Source organism: Crinia signifera, chromosome 3 (genome assembly GCF_055691185.1).
Source record: "Crinia signifera chromosome 3, ASM5569118v1, whole genome shotgun sequence".
NCBI classification, from domain to species: Eukaryota; Metazoa; Chordata; class Amphibia; order Anura; family Myobatrachidae; genus Crinia; species Crinia signifera.
Window position 1 is genome coordinate 160,768,849 of NC_139219.1, and position 14,024 is coordinate 160,782,872.

Genomic DNA, 14,024 nt, shown 5'->3' on the forward strand with positions numbered 1-14,024 from the left:
CAGGGGTTTCACCAATTTTGATACAACTGGGCAGTGAAAATGAAAAATTACATTTTTTTACACAAAAATGCAGTTCTGGCTCAAAATTTGTCATTTTAACAAGAAATGAAGGAGAAAAAGCACCCCAAAATCTGTGCCCCAATTTCTCCCGAGTACGGCAATGCCTCACATGTGACCAAAAAATACCAGTTGGGTGCATGGCTGGACTCAGAAGGGAAGGAGTGATTTTTGGATTTTGCAGCTCAGATTCTCGTGGAATGTTGGTGGGTGCTATGTCGCATTAGCAAGACCCCCGAAGCACCAATACAGTGGAACCCCCCCACAAGTGACCCCATTTTGCAAACTACACCCCTCAGGGAATTCATCTAGGGGTATAGTGTACATTTCAAACCCCCAGGGGTTTCACCAATTTTGATACAACTGGGCTGTGCAACTGAAAAATTACATTTTTTACACAAAAATGCAGTTCTGGCTCCAAATTTTTCATTTTCATAAGGTATGAAGGAGAAAAAGCACCCCAAAATCTGTGCCCCAATTTCTCCCGAGTATGGCAATGCCTCATATGTGACCAAAAAATACCAGTTGGGTGCATGGCAGGACTCAGAAGGGAAGGAGTGATTTTTGGTGGTGGAATGTTGGTGGGTGCTATGTCGCATTAGCAAGACCCCCAAAGCACCAATACAGTGGAACCCCCCCCACAAGTGACCCCATTTTGCAAACTACACCCCTCAGGGAATTCATCTAGGGGTATAGTGTACATTTCAAACCCCCAGGGGTTTCACCAATTTTGATACAACTGGGCAGTGAAAATGAAAAATTACATTTTTTTACACAAAAATGCAGTTCTGGCTAAAAATTTTTCATTTTCATAAGGTATGAAGGAGAAAAAGCACCCCAAAATCTGTGCCCCAATTTCTCCCGAGTACGGCAATGCTTCATGTGTGACCAAAAAATGGCAGGACTCAGAAGGGAAGGAGTGATATTTGGATTTTGCAGCTCAGATTCTGGTGGAATTTTGGTGGGTGCTATGTCGCATTAGCAAGACCCCCGAAGCACCAATACAGTGGAACCCCCCCACAAGTGACCCCATTTTGCAAACTACACCCCTCAGGGAATTCATCTAGGGGTATAGTGTACATTTCAAACCCCCAGGGGTTTCACCAATTTTGATACAACTGGGCAGTGAAAATGAAAAATTACATTTTTTTTACACAAAAATGCAGTTCTGGCTCAAAATTTTTCATTTTCATAAGGTATGAAGGAGAAAAAGCACCCCAAAATCTGTGCCCCAATTTCTCCCGAGTACGGCAATGCTTCATGTGTGACCAAAAAATGGCAGGACTCAGAAGGGAAGGAGTGATATTTGGATTTTGCAGCTCAGATTCTGGTGGAATTTTGGTGGGTGCTATGTCGCATTAGCAAGACCCCCGAAGCACCAATACAGTGGAACCCCCCCTCAAGTGACCCCATTTTGCAAACTACACCCCTCAGGGAATTCGTCTAGGGGTATAGTGTACATTTCAAACCCCCAGGGGTTTCACCAATTTTGATACAACTGGGCAGTGAAAATGAAAAATTACATTTTTTTTACACAAAAATGCAGTTCTGGCTCAAAATTTGTCATTTTCATAAGGTATGAAGGAGAAAAAGCACCCCAAAATCTGTGCCCCAATTTCTCCCGAGTACGGCAATGCTTCATGTGTGACCAAAAAATAGCAGGAATCAGAAGGGAAGGAGTGATTTTTGGATTTTGCGGCTCAGATTCTGGTGGAATGTTGGTGGGTGCTATGTGGCATTAGCAAGACCCCCGAAGCACGGTGAAATGATGAACCTAATAATCCATAGATGTGTGGTATATTTTAAAACACTCCTTTATACATAGGCCGGGTTTGTCGGGGCAAGTGTCACACTGGAAAATAGTTTGCTTTCTTATTCCCTTTTTATAGCAAACTTTGCACCTTTTTTGTGTCCTGCCCTTTTTTCCAGTGGAGGGGATTTCATCAGGAAAATGCTGCCCTGGTACAATACGGGGGCCAGTACTAGAAGTACTGGGGCCCTCTGCCTGCTGGTTCCCAAATATTAGGCCCTTTATGACTTCCTCTTGAAAGTGCATAAATGTCCCCCTCTGGCCGGTAGAACGGAATAGCACGTAAGCGTTATACAGTGCCATCTGGATGATATACACGGCCAGCTTCTTGTACCAGATTTTTGTTTTCCGCAGGGCACTGTACGGCTTCAGTACCTGATCTGAAAGATCCACTCCGCCCATGTACCTATTGTAATCCAGAATACAATTAGGTTTTGAGGTGTGGGTACTGGTACCTCGTACAGGGACGGAGGTGGTACTGTCTCCGTGAATTGTTGTCAGTATAAGGACATCCCTCTTGTCCTTATATTTGACCAACAACATATTTTCGGTGCATATTCCCCTGCTTTCACCCCTTCTCATTACTTGGGCAATGTGCGTTTTTGGGAGGCCTCTTTGGTTCTTGCGCACAGTACCGCAAGCTGCTGTACCTCTTGAACCAAGGGCCTTAAACAGGGGGATGCTGGTGTAAAAGTTATCCACATAGAGGTGATAACCTTTATCCAGGAAGGGGTGCACTAAATCCCAGACAATTTTTCCACTAACACCTACGAGGGAGGGGGGGCATTCTGGCGGTTCAATTCTTGAATCCTTCCCTTCATATACCCTAAACCTGTGGGTGTACCCTGAGGTGCTTTCACACAGCTTATACATTTTTATGCCATACCTTGCCCTCTTACTGGGAAGGTACTGGCGGAATTTAACCCTTCCTTTAAAATGTATAAGGGACTCGTCTATGCAAATGAATTTATCTGGGATGTACATCTCTTCAAATTTGGCACTGAAGTGATCAATGACCGGCCTGACTTTGAATAGCCGGTCAAAGGTGGGATCATCTCTGGGTGGGCACTGTGCATTATCGTTGTAATGCAAAAATTTAAGGATTAACTCAAAACGATTCCGGGTCATGGCCATACGGTAAAGTGGGGTGCTGTACAGAACATCTGTACTCCAATATTGCCTAATTTCTGGCTTTTTTACTATGCCCATATGAAACACCAGACCCCAAAACGTCATCATCTCTACTGCATCTACAGGGGTCCACCTAGCAAATAATGACGTGGGGTTTTGAGCAATAAACTGCTGGGCATATAAATTAGTTTGGTCCACCATTAAATTTATAAAATCATCAGAGAAAAATAATTTGAAAAAGTCAATTTCTCTGAGACCTGTTGAATCAAATTGGATTCCTGGGATGGCCAAAAACTCAGGAACCTGGGGCTCAAAATTGTCTGGTGGTGGGGTCCATACGAGATCAATTATTGGGGGGGGGTCTCAGCTGCTCTACGGGGGCCTCTTTGAGGGGGTCCCTCATCACTAGAGGAGGAAGAGGAGCTTAAGATGAATCCTTCAAATTCCCCGCTTGCCTCACTGGCTGTGTCAGAGTCAGAGGCAAGCATGGCATATGCCTCCTCCGCTGAATACATTCTTCTGGATGACTGGGATGACATTTGGGATGACATTTGGGATGCCATTTTTATTTTTGTGTTTCTGCTAGTGAAATGTTTCAACACGTGTATAGTGTAGGGGGGGTACAAACTTTATTTCAATGTAGTATGTAGTGTGTAGTGTGTATGTAGTGCAGAAAAAAAAAAAAAAAGGTCCTGCGCCAAAAATTGAGCACAGATGTTGGTCAGTAACGTCCGTCACTGAACAGCGCTCAAAGGCAACAGGAATTTGATCAAAAAAATTTGATAAAAAAAAAATAAAAAAAGACCCCACAGCACCCTCAAAAAAAAAAGGTGATCAGTGATGCGACACTGATTACCAGTGAGGGGCAGCAGGTGCACAACCTTTGGTGCAACTGACAGTGCAACTGGCAGGTATATATATATATAAAAAAAAAAAACCCTGCACCCCCAAAAAGTTCCTGATCAGCACAGATATACTGATCAGCACAAAGGGGGGGGGGGGGGGGGGTGGCAGACACAAAATATAGCACTCTCTATCACTCTCTGTCACTATCTCTCTTTATCTCTCTCTATCTATCTATCTCTCTATATCTCACTATCTATCACTCTATGACACTGCAGCAGCAGCAGCACTGACAGTTCTATATATATATATAAAAAAACCTGCAGCCCCAAAAAGGGGGGGGGGGGGGGGTAGCAGACACAAAATATAGCACTCTCTATCACTATCTCTCTATCTCTCACTATCTCTCACTATCTATCACTCTATGACACTGCAGCAGCAGCACTGACAGTTATATATATATATAAAAAAAAAAACTGCACCCCCAAAAAGGGGGGGTAGCAGACACAAAATATAGCACTCTATGTCACTATCTCTCTATCTCTCTCTCTATCTCTCTCTATCTCTCTATCACACTGCAGCAGCAGCAGGAAGTCACAAGAAGTCAGATCCAGGAAGCATCCAGCACGCTACAAGCAGTGATCAGGTAAGGTATTTGCAAGGATCAGGTAAGTATTTGCAAGGATCAGGTCAGTATCACGGCAGATAGGCACGGTGACCGCTCTGCACGCAATTCCAGACCGGAATGGCGTCTGCAGCGCAGTCACCGTTAGTTTAAATGTCGCGCCTTGGCTGTGATTGGTCCGTGGGTCCCACGGACCAATCACAGCCTTGGGGGCAGGTGGGGTGAGGTGTCGTCGTCACCGATGACCCCCTCATGTCCCCTGACGCCCGGCGGTGATTGACACCTGTGTTACCGAGCGTCTGATTCGCTGGTAAAACAGGAAAACGCTGTGAATGGCTGTTCACACTGAACAGCCAATCACAGCGATCGCCGACGGGGGGGCGGCATCGCAGCCCCCCCTGGGCATGCAGGGACATGTCTGCTGTCAGGGACAGCAGACATCGTCCCTCTGTCACTGCGTCTCTGTCACAGTTTATGACGTACATTTATGCCATGTGTCGGGAAGTACATCCCGACCATGACGTAAATGTACGTCAAATGTCGGGAAGGGGTTAAACTGATTTGTCGAATTTTGTGAATTCATTATGGAAACATACCCCCGATGAAGTCTTGACTAAGATGAAATGCGTTTAATGAAATTTTACTTCCGTTTTATATGTATGAATTTACTCCAATCAAATAAAGCTTCTGGACAAGTCTACTCGCACATCCTTGTTATGGACTATCAATAACCATATATATTTGTTTTCATTAAGGAGATATTTGACGCTGTTCCACTACTGTTGTTTGTGTTTGCTCTTGTATGGTTCCCCACCTTCAGGGAATTGAAGTGGATAAGCTGCATGTTTACATTCTTTTACTTTATCATTTTAAATACTACCATTATCAATTGAGCGTGAATAAGGGTATTGTTTTACTTTTTTTTTTTATTATTATATATTTATTGTATGCACACATACATTAAGGATTAAAATGAACAGCTTGCCAAAGCACAATCACAGCGTAACACCATAATGTGAAGATGACATATAGAGCACTGCTCAATCAGCTGCAGTACGTGAGCACTATTTGACATGCTGACAGTCACGTGCCCGAAGATGCTGATGGATAGACTGGACCACAGAGAGACATCACTGCTTCAGGATGGAGAGGCCACGTCCAATGCATTTTGTCACAAGGTAGGACTTTGTCAGGGGGTGTGGCTATCACCCGATATCCCCGTACTTATATACCGGTTTTCAACTATTTACAGGTGCTGCCAAGCAATTAATTCAAATACATTGAGAAACAAATATACACGTTCTTTACAAACATATACAATTAGAACAACAGAACAAAACATCAAGCTGGCTATTGCTGAATGAAAAATACATACCATACATTTTTTTACATCAGTCACAATATCTCAAAAAATGTATAAAAAAATTGAATAAAGATAAGACTCTCTATCTCTCTCTGACAAAAAAAATCTATAAAAAAATGTATATATAGAAAAATATAAACTAGAGGAATAAGCAAGTGTGTAGTGTTCATCAGCATGTAAGATTTACAAAACTAAAATTACATACAAATATATATATATAAAAAAAAAACATATACAGTACATATAAAATATATACCAGAAAAATACCACAATTAGGGGAAGACATAAGTCAGGCATGTCCAAACTGTGGCCCTCCAGCATGCCTTGCCATAGTTTTAGCATCCACTAATAGAAAAACTGTGGCAAGGTATGATGGGACTTGTAGTTTCACAACAGCTGGATGGCCATAGTTTAGACATGCCTGACATAAGTAAAAAGAAGGAAGAAAGAGCCAGAGAAAAAACACACACACCACACCACGTTCATATCGTTGATAACCCCTATAGTTTCTACTGGTGGGGTGTTTAGCCCAACAATAACAGTGAGAAAAGTGGGCACCAAGAAACATTAATGTAGGAAAGGAGTGATCTCATACTGTAGCTCTCATTCATACACGCTGGGCTCAAAGTGCCCAGTGTATAAATCCAAAACTTCTCCCTTTTACTTTATTTGTTCAATACATTACCACCCTGTTATCTAAAAGTACATGCTCAATGGCTTTAAAGGAAAAAATATTAAGATCTGACTGGCAACAATAAAAAAATGTCTAGGGACACTAAGATGGGAAACATTATTTTTTATATTCCTGGTATGTTCAAGAATATGTCTTTTTAGAGGGCGTTTAGTTTTTCCCACATAACGTTTACCACAATAACAGTCTAATAAGTAAATCATGTTGATGATAGTGCAACTAATCTGACTTTTCATTTCGAAGGACTTGCTATTATCAATGTTCCAAATTCTATGCCTATCCTTATTGGCATACTAACAGACCTTACATTTATTGCAGGGAAAAAAAAGCCTTTAGATTTCCTTAGATTACTTGAGGCCAAAACTGATTGCAGTTTTTTTTAATCTGCCGTAAATGAGAATATGGGCTATTACATAACCATTAATGGTAGTGACAGCTCTCATAGCACACATAACTGTTAAGGTCCATACACACTAGGTGACTATGCCCAGCATATATGGACAGCGATGATAGTGCTCATCGCTGCGGAGAAAGCCGCTCAGTGCATACACATTGAGCGGCTTTCCCCCTGCCGGCGCCGACGGAAGGGGGGGAGGACGCCGTTGCAGAGCGCTACGCAAAGCCATCCTGAAAGCCGCTCATCTGCTAGTATAACCAGCAGATGAATGGCTTTCCCGGCGATGTTGCGGGAGCGCACAGCAGCGCTTACCACTCATCGCTGGGCCATACACACTGGGCGGCTTTGAGCTGAGAGCCGCTCAATCCTGCTGTTTTGAGCGACTTTCAGCTCAAAGTCACCCAGTGTGCATGGACCTTTACTGTCAACAGTCTTCATGTGAGTGTATGTCCCAATACCTGAATCCTTAGTCAAATCCTTGGTATCCAGGACCAGATTCAAAAAGTAATTTTTTTTCTGCACTTGTAAGTAACCTTAATTATTAATATTCAAATTAACAACAAAAGTTTAGAAAAATTCAATGTCACCTTGCCACACTATTAGGAGATTGTCAATATATATTTTAAAACATTTTATATGGAATTTATAATTTATATTAATATCGGGATTATTGTCTTCCCATTCCCTTATGTAAATAAATATATATATATAAAATTGGTGAGACTTGGGGCATAAGGGGTTCCCATAGCCACCCCTCATTTTTGGGAGAAAAAACAAACGTAATTATTTTCCATGACCAACTTGACGCATTCAACAAGGAATGTTCTAAAATCATCATTTAAGGTTTCATCGTTGTCTAAATAATACCTAATTGCTGTCAGTCCCCCTGCATCAGGTATAGAAGTGTAGAGAGTCTCTAAATTGATTGAGTATCATAGGTAATGAGGGTGCTATTTGAAAGTTTAAAAAAATCTTAACACCTGGGTGGAGACTTTGAGATAAGTGGTTAAATTTAACACATATTTTTGGATATGTAAATCTATAAATTCTGAAAGAAAGGAAGTGGCAGATCCTATACCTGCGACAATAGGTAGACCTGGGGGTTAACAAGTTTTTTTTTGTATACTTTAGGGAGATAATAAAAAAAGTTATGGATGGTATGAATTAATATATTGGGATTCTTTTATTTATAAGACATTTCTTTTGTAATCCACTATTGATAAAAGGTCCTAATTTTATCAAGTACACTATCAGTAAGGTCACAAATCAATCTAGAATATGTCTCAATATCATTGAGTAATCTATAGGCTTCCTCCATATAGTCCTCTTTATGAAGGACAACAATCCCCCCCCCCCCCCGCCTTAGTCAACCTGCTTGATAATTACATTTTTGTTCTCCTCAATGTTCTGAAAGGCTTTATATTCCATTTTACTTAAATTATTATATTTTGAGATTTTATTTTACATAGAATATCAAAATCCTATTTAATTAAATTTTGAAAATGAAATGTGTCTATATTATATACTACCTTGTGCTTCTACAGCGTAAAAGGAGGATTTAGGTTGAAGACCCATACAAGGTACAGATGGAAGACATTTATGTTCATTAATGTTCATTTATGTTCACCATTTTTTGGAAAAATGTATTTTAATCAATAAACAAATTAAATCCGTCTGGGCCTTTCGATGGTGCAAAAGATAGCCCTTTGGATAAAATAAATATTTTCGTCAGACGTAAATGTATAATCCGTTGAATTAAAAATACCAACACTATGTACAGGTTTTGGCATCTTATTTTGTGACCTCTTTCCACCGGGTCCTGTTTTCTTTTTAGGTTTTGCTGGGGACTTTCCAGTCTGTTGTGTTTCGGAGAGGTATCTGCTTCTTAACCACAGATTATTCTAACCATGCCCTAGTGATTTTTTTTTTGGTCCAAAAATTGCCCAATATATGGCGCAGCATAATGATACCATGCATACATTTGCAGCAACCCCCTATAGATCTAGTGGCTACTTACCCTCAGGACTGCTTTCTTAACATCAAATCACTTCCAGCAGCTGGTGGTGAAACTTAATTTGTGCTCTGGAGGGCGGGCCTTGTATTGCACACTAGGTGATTCATCGCGCCCTATGGGCGCTCTTCACACCGTCGTCCCCTTAACCTGTGAACGCATTTATTGCGTGGGTGAGGGCAAGGTGCAAGGATGGGGGGGTAGGTGCTTTGGGGTGGTGGAGCGGTGGGACTGGGATTACTGTGGGTGGTGGAGTTGCAAGGGCTGGGCTTGGCTGTGTGGGTAGTTTGGATTGTTGCGTGGTGACGTGGGGGAGGTGCGGGTGTGCTGTAGTTGGGTTGGGGTTGGAGAGGGGTGTGTGTACCGTGGGTGTTGGACACACACCCAAAGCTGGGAAAATATATAGGAGATATAGTGTCGAGGACTGAGGGCTGGGTAGAGTGGGCAGGCTCACGTACTGGGGAGAGGATCGTACTGTCGGTCCACACACCGCAGGTGATCTGGCTGGGCGATGCACTACAGTGATTAGTGGCGCCGGCTGCCAATCACAGCCCTACACCCGCCCCAGCTGTCCAGTGCCAGGGCGTGAGCACCACCCCCTTCCTGACCCCTGACATCGGCAGAAGCTTCATCGTGGGCACCTGGTGGCACACACAGGTCAGTCTCCGTCTACTGTGCCCCACTGTGTACAGCCTGCTGCACCCCACTGCCCCCCTATAACTCTTTCTTCTATATATTAGCCCAGATCTGTATGTATAACTCTGGGAGGAGTCCTACAGTGACTCGACCCAGCGTTATACACACAGATAATTGACAGATCTGGCTAAATATATAGTACATTAGGGAAATGCACAGGTTTACAGTTTTGCTCATAAGTTTACATACCCTAGCAGAACTTGTGATTTTCTGGCCATTTGTAAGAGAATATGAATGATAACTCACAAACTTTTCTTTCACTCATGGTTAGTGTTTGGGTGAAGACATTTATTGTCAAGCAACTGTGTTTACTCTTTTTAAATCATAATGACAACAGAAACTACCCAATTGACCCTCAATAGCTTATTGTTCTTTCTATCACATACCCCTGACATTTTCTTTTTCCAAAATATGTTTTATTGAACCTCATAGATCATTGTTATAAACAATAAAAATAGAAATATGACAATATTCAAATGAGGATCAATCCACAATTTCCAATTTTTCCAAAAAGACCCAACAAAAAGGTAAAGAGAAAAAATAAAGTAGAAAGGCATGATGCGGCAACATCAGTGATATTACAGTGGTCTGGTCAATGAGTAATAAACAGCTATGTTTATAAATATAGTCAATCTCTACCAATATTTAGTAATAAAAACGATCAAAGAAATAATCAAATATAGAAATTAGTAAAGATTCAATATTAACCAAGATATCAGTATTGAGATATCTAAATAAATAACAGCCAGCTCCTAGTTCCAAGCCATCTACCCATCCATGGACTGATCCAGCATCCAGCGGAAGGAAGGAAGGAAGGGAGGGAGGGAGGGAGGAAGGGAGGGAGGGAGAAAGAAAGAAAAACAAAAAAAGGGGGAAGAGTGTATATGTAGAGGAGTCACAGAAGATGACGTCTAAATATTTACAGGGGTCTTTTTCTGGAGGAGTTGTAGATGATACCATGAGGTGGACTGGAAGCACATTTGGACAGCAGATTTGGTCCTAAGTGGTAGGATTTGGATATATTTATCCCAGCACTGGATTAGGGATGCGGTCATAGATTCCTTATGGAGGGACGTTTCCAATCAATCCATAGTGAACAGAAAGAGTAACCTAGAGGTTGCCATCTCCAGGGAGGGAGCCTGGGTGTGTATCCATTGCTGCAGAATGGCTTTTCTGCCAACAGTTGACAGGATCACCAGGAGTTTTTTGTCATGTTTGGGGACAGAGGTCTGGTTAGCAACGTATCCAAATATCGCCCACACCTCACTACACCGAAAGGTCAGTTTTAATGAGGAGGTGGCAAAAGTATGTAGGGTATTCCAGAAAGTTTGAATATGTGGGCAGGTCCATAGACAGTGGTAAAGGTCAGCCTCGTGTGAGTGACATTTGGGACAGTCAGAAGAGTCAGCGGTACCCATCAGGTGACATCGCTTAGGGGAGAAGTAAGCCCTATGTAGAATTTTGTAGGACATCACCTGATACAAACTAGCCGGGATAAGCTTGAGGTTGGAAAGGAAGGTGTCTAAGATGTTTTCAGGATCTAACGTCGACATCTGTGAGGCCCATTTGTGAAGTCCAGGAAGGTCCGAGTCAGGGTCAAGTTCAGAGCGTATGCGTGCATATAGCGTGGATATAGAGTGTGTGCAGGTGCGAATAACTGAGTCAAGGGGATTTGTAATGTCTTGGGGCCGCAGTTTAGGGAGTACAGATTGCAAGTAGTGTATAGCTTGGAGGTAAGCAAATTTGTGGTGTGGCAACAGGTGATATCGTGACACAGCTTTGTCAAAAGTTAACGTATGCAGGGTGTTCAGTAAATGTCGTAGAGATAGAATGCCAGAAGAGCGCCAGATGGTGAAAGGTGAGGTGGTTCCGCCATTCTGGAACTCTAAATTACCGACAAGGGGTAGGGACAGAGGCGTAACTAGAACTCTTTGGGCCCCATAGCAAACTTTTGATATGGGGCCCCCCACCCCCTCATGCCGCTGGGAGACAAAAGTTATGCTGGTGGGAGATGGGTGGTCAGGAAAAGAGAAGGGATGTGAGAATAGAAGGAGAGGAGCAAGTGAGAAAGGGAGGGGAATGAGCAGGAGTGAGAGATAATGTTAGAGGGAGGGATAGATTCTGGGAGAGACAGTGCCAGATAGAGTGACAGGATGGGGAGAGAAAGAGGGGGGGGGGGGGGAGAGAGTGGGAAATGGCGGAGAGAGGGGGGGAAGGAAGGAGAGGGAGGGGAAAATAATGGGAGGAGAAAGAATAGGGGCAGAGCAATGGAGGGTGAGAATGATGTATAGGGGTGGAGAGGCAGAGAGAGAGAGAGAGAGATGGCTTGTTACCTCCACATCAGCGCTGGGACCTCAGCAGATCTCTTCAGTGGCGTCCCCACAGCAGCGCGGATATCTGGCTTCCAGCACTATGCCAGCACCAGCAGTATTTATTTTGCTCGCCGGGGCTGGTCACCAGATAGTGACGTTGAGCCCCGGCAGCGTTGGAGAGACAGGGTTGAGTCTGGGAGAGCAGAGGCTGGATTAGCCAGCTCCTCCCCTTCATTGACCAGGTGACGGTCCAGACCAAAGGTGCTGCCAGCGGAGGGGGGAAGAGGAGGCACGGGGAAGAAAGACGGACGGGGTCACGGGATGGCGCTGCGGAGGCACAACATAATAAAAAAAGGTATAATGAGTGCAGGGGGTGCCTGCTTAACCCCCGGGCCCCTGAAAGGCCCAGGCCCCATAGCAGTTGCACCCCCTGCACCCTCCATAGTTACACCACTGGGTAGGGATAGGGAACAGTAACACTGTAGGTGCAACGATTTCCTGGCAGACTTTAAATGCGATGGTTTAGCGCTGGGGTAGCCAACCCTAGTCCTCGAGAGCTACCAACAGTGCATGTTTTGCAGGTCTCCTCACAGAATCACAAGTGAGCTAATTAGCTCCATCTGTGTATCTTTTAAAATGTGTCAGTGATTAATGAGTGCAGCAGCTAGGTTGCCTGGAAAATGTGAACTGTTGGTAGCTCTCGTAGGCTAGGATTGGCTACCACTGGTTTAGCGTGTAGAATAAAACTGAGGGAAAGGGGGTGGCAGAGCTGGGAGTCTAGAGAGGTATCGGTAAAAATGTAAAGCTGCGTACCCACGGTAAGATATAGTGCACAATCTAGCACACTATCTAGCCAGTTTCGAATAGCATGCTAGATAGTGCACTATATCTTACCGTGTGTATGCACTATCCGACGTATGATGCGCGCTCCCGCAGGTCGTATGGGAGGGAGCTGATCGGGTGAACATGCAACCCAATTCTGTCTAGAAAGCATAAGATAGTATAGTGTAGTATAGCTGTGACGTCAGATCGTCTGCTATATCTTATGCACATCGTACCTTATTTTAAGCACAAATCTTATGCTTTTTAACCACCAGGACTTTTCTGGGGAATTGTATATGATATCTTACGGAACATGAATCGTACCGTGGGTACGCACCTTTAGAGTTAGCAATCCAATCCACTGCAAAGCGGAGGATGAATGCCAAATTGTAGTATTTAATGTTAGGTAGGTTAACTCCACCCTCGCTGGGTAGTTTGCATTAGCTTGTAGAGATTAATTCTTGTTTTTTTTTTTAGTTCCATATGAACTTGGAGACCATAGCATTAAGAGATAAGTCAGATTTGGTGAGTAAGACTGGGGTCATTTGTAAAACATATAATAGTTTAGGGAAATTAACCATTTTAAAAAGATTACAGCGGCCTATAAAATTGAGAGGTAAATTTTGCCATAGAGTAAGTTATACTTAAATTTTTTGAATGACTGGAGTAATGTTATGTGTATATGGGGTATGTGGGTTTGGAGGGAGGATAATACCCGAGTAAGTAATAGAGGAAAGGGCCCACTTAAAGGGAAAGGGGGTGGACCATCCAGTACGTGCTTGACCAAAAATGGCGAGGGCTACAGATTTGTGAAAGTTGATTGAAAAACCAGCGAAGGATGAAAAACTATTAATTGTGTCAATAAGAAAAGGGACGGAGCATTTGGGATTGGATAAGAAAAGCAAGATATCCGTGAACGCCACTACCCATAGCTCCCTGGTTCCTATGGTTATGCCCTGGATATGAGGTGATGAGGCAATGTGGCGAAGGAGTAGTTTGAGTGCCAAATTGAAAAGTAGGGAGAGGGGGCAACCCTGGCGCGTCCCTCTTTCAAGAGGGAAAAGGGGGGAGGTAACATTATTAACCATTACCTGAGCCCTAGGGTCTGTATATATGGATGCAATAAGAGCCCGGAAAGATTCACCAAATAGTTGAGTGGCTAGTACCCTATGAAGATGAGGCCAAGCGATTTGATCGAAAGCCTTTTCGGCATCTAAGTTAAGGAGGATATTATCATGAGTTTGATGTAGACGTGTTTGGGTTATT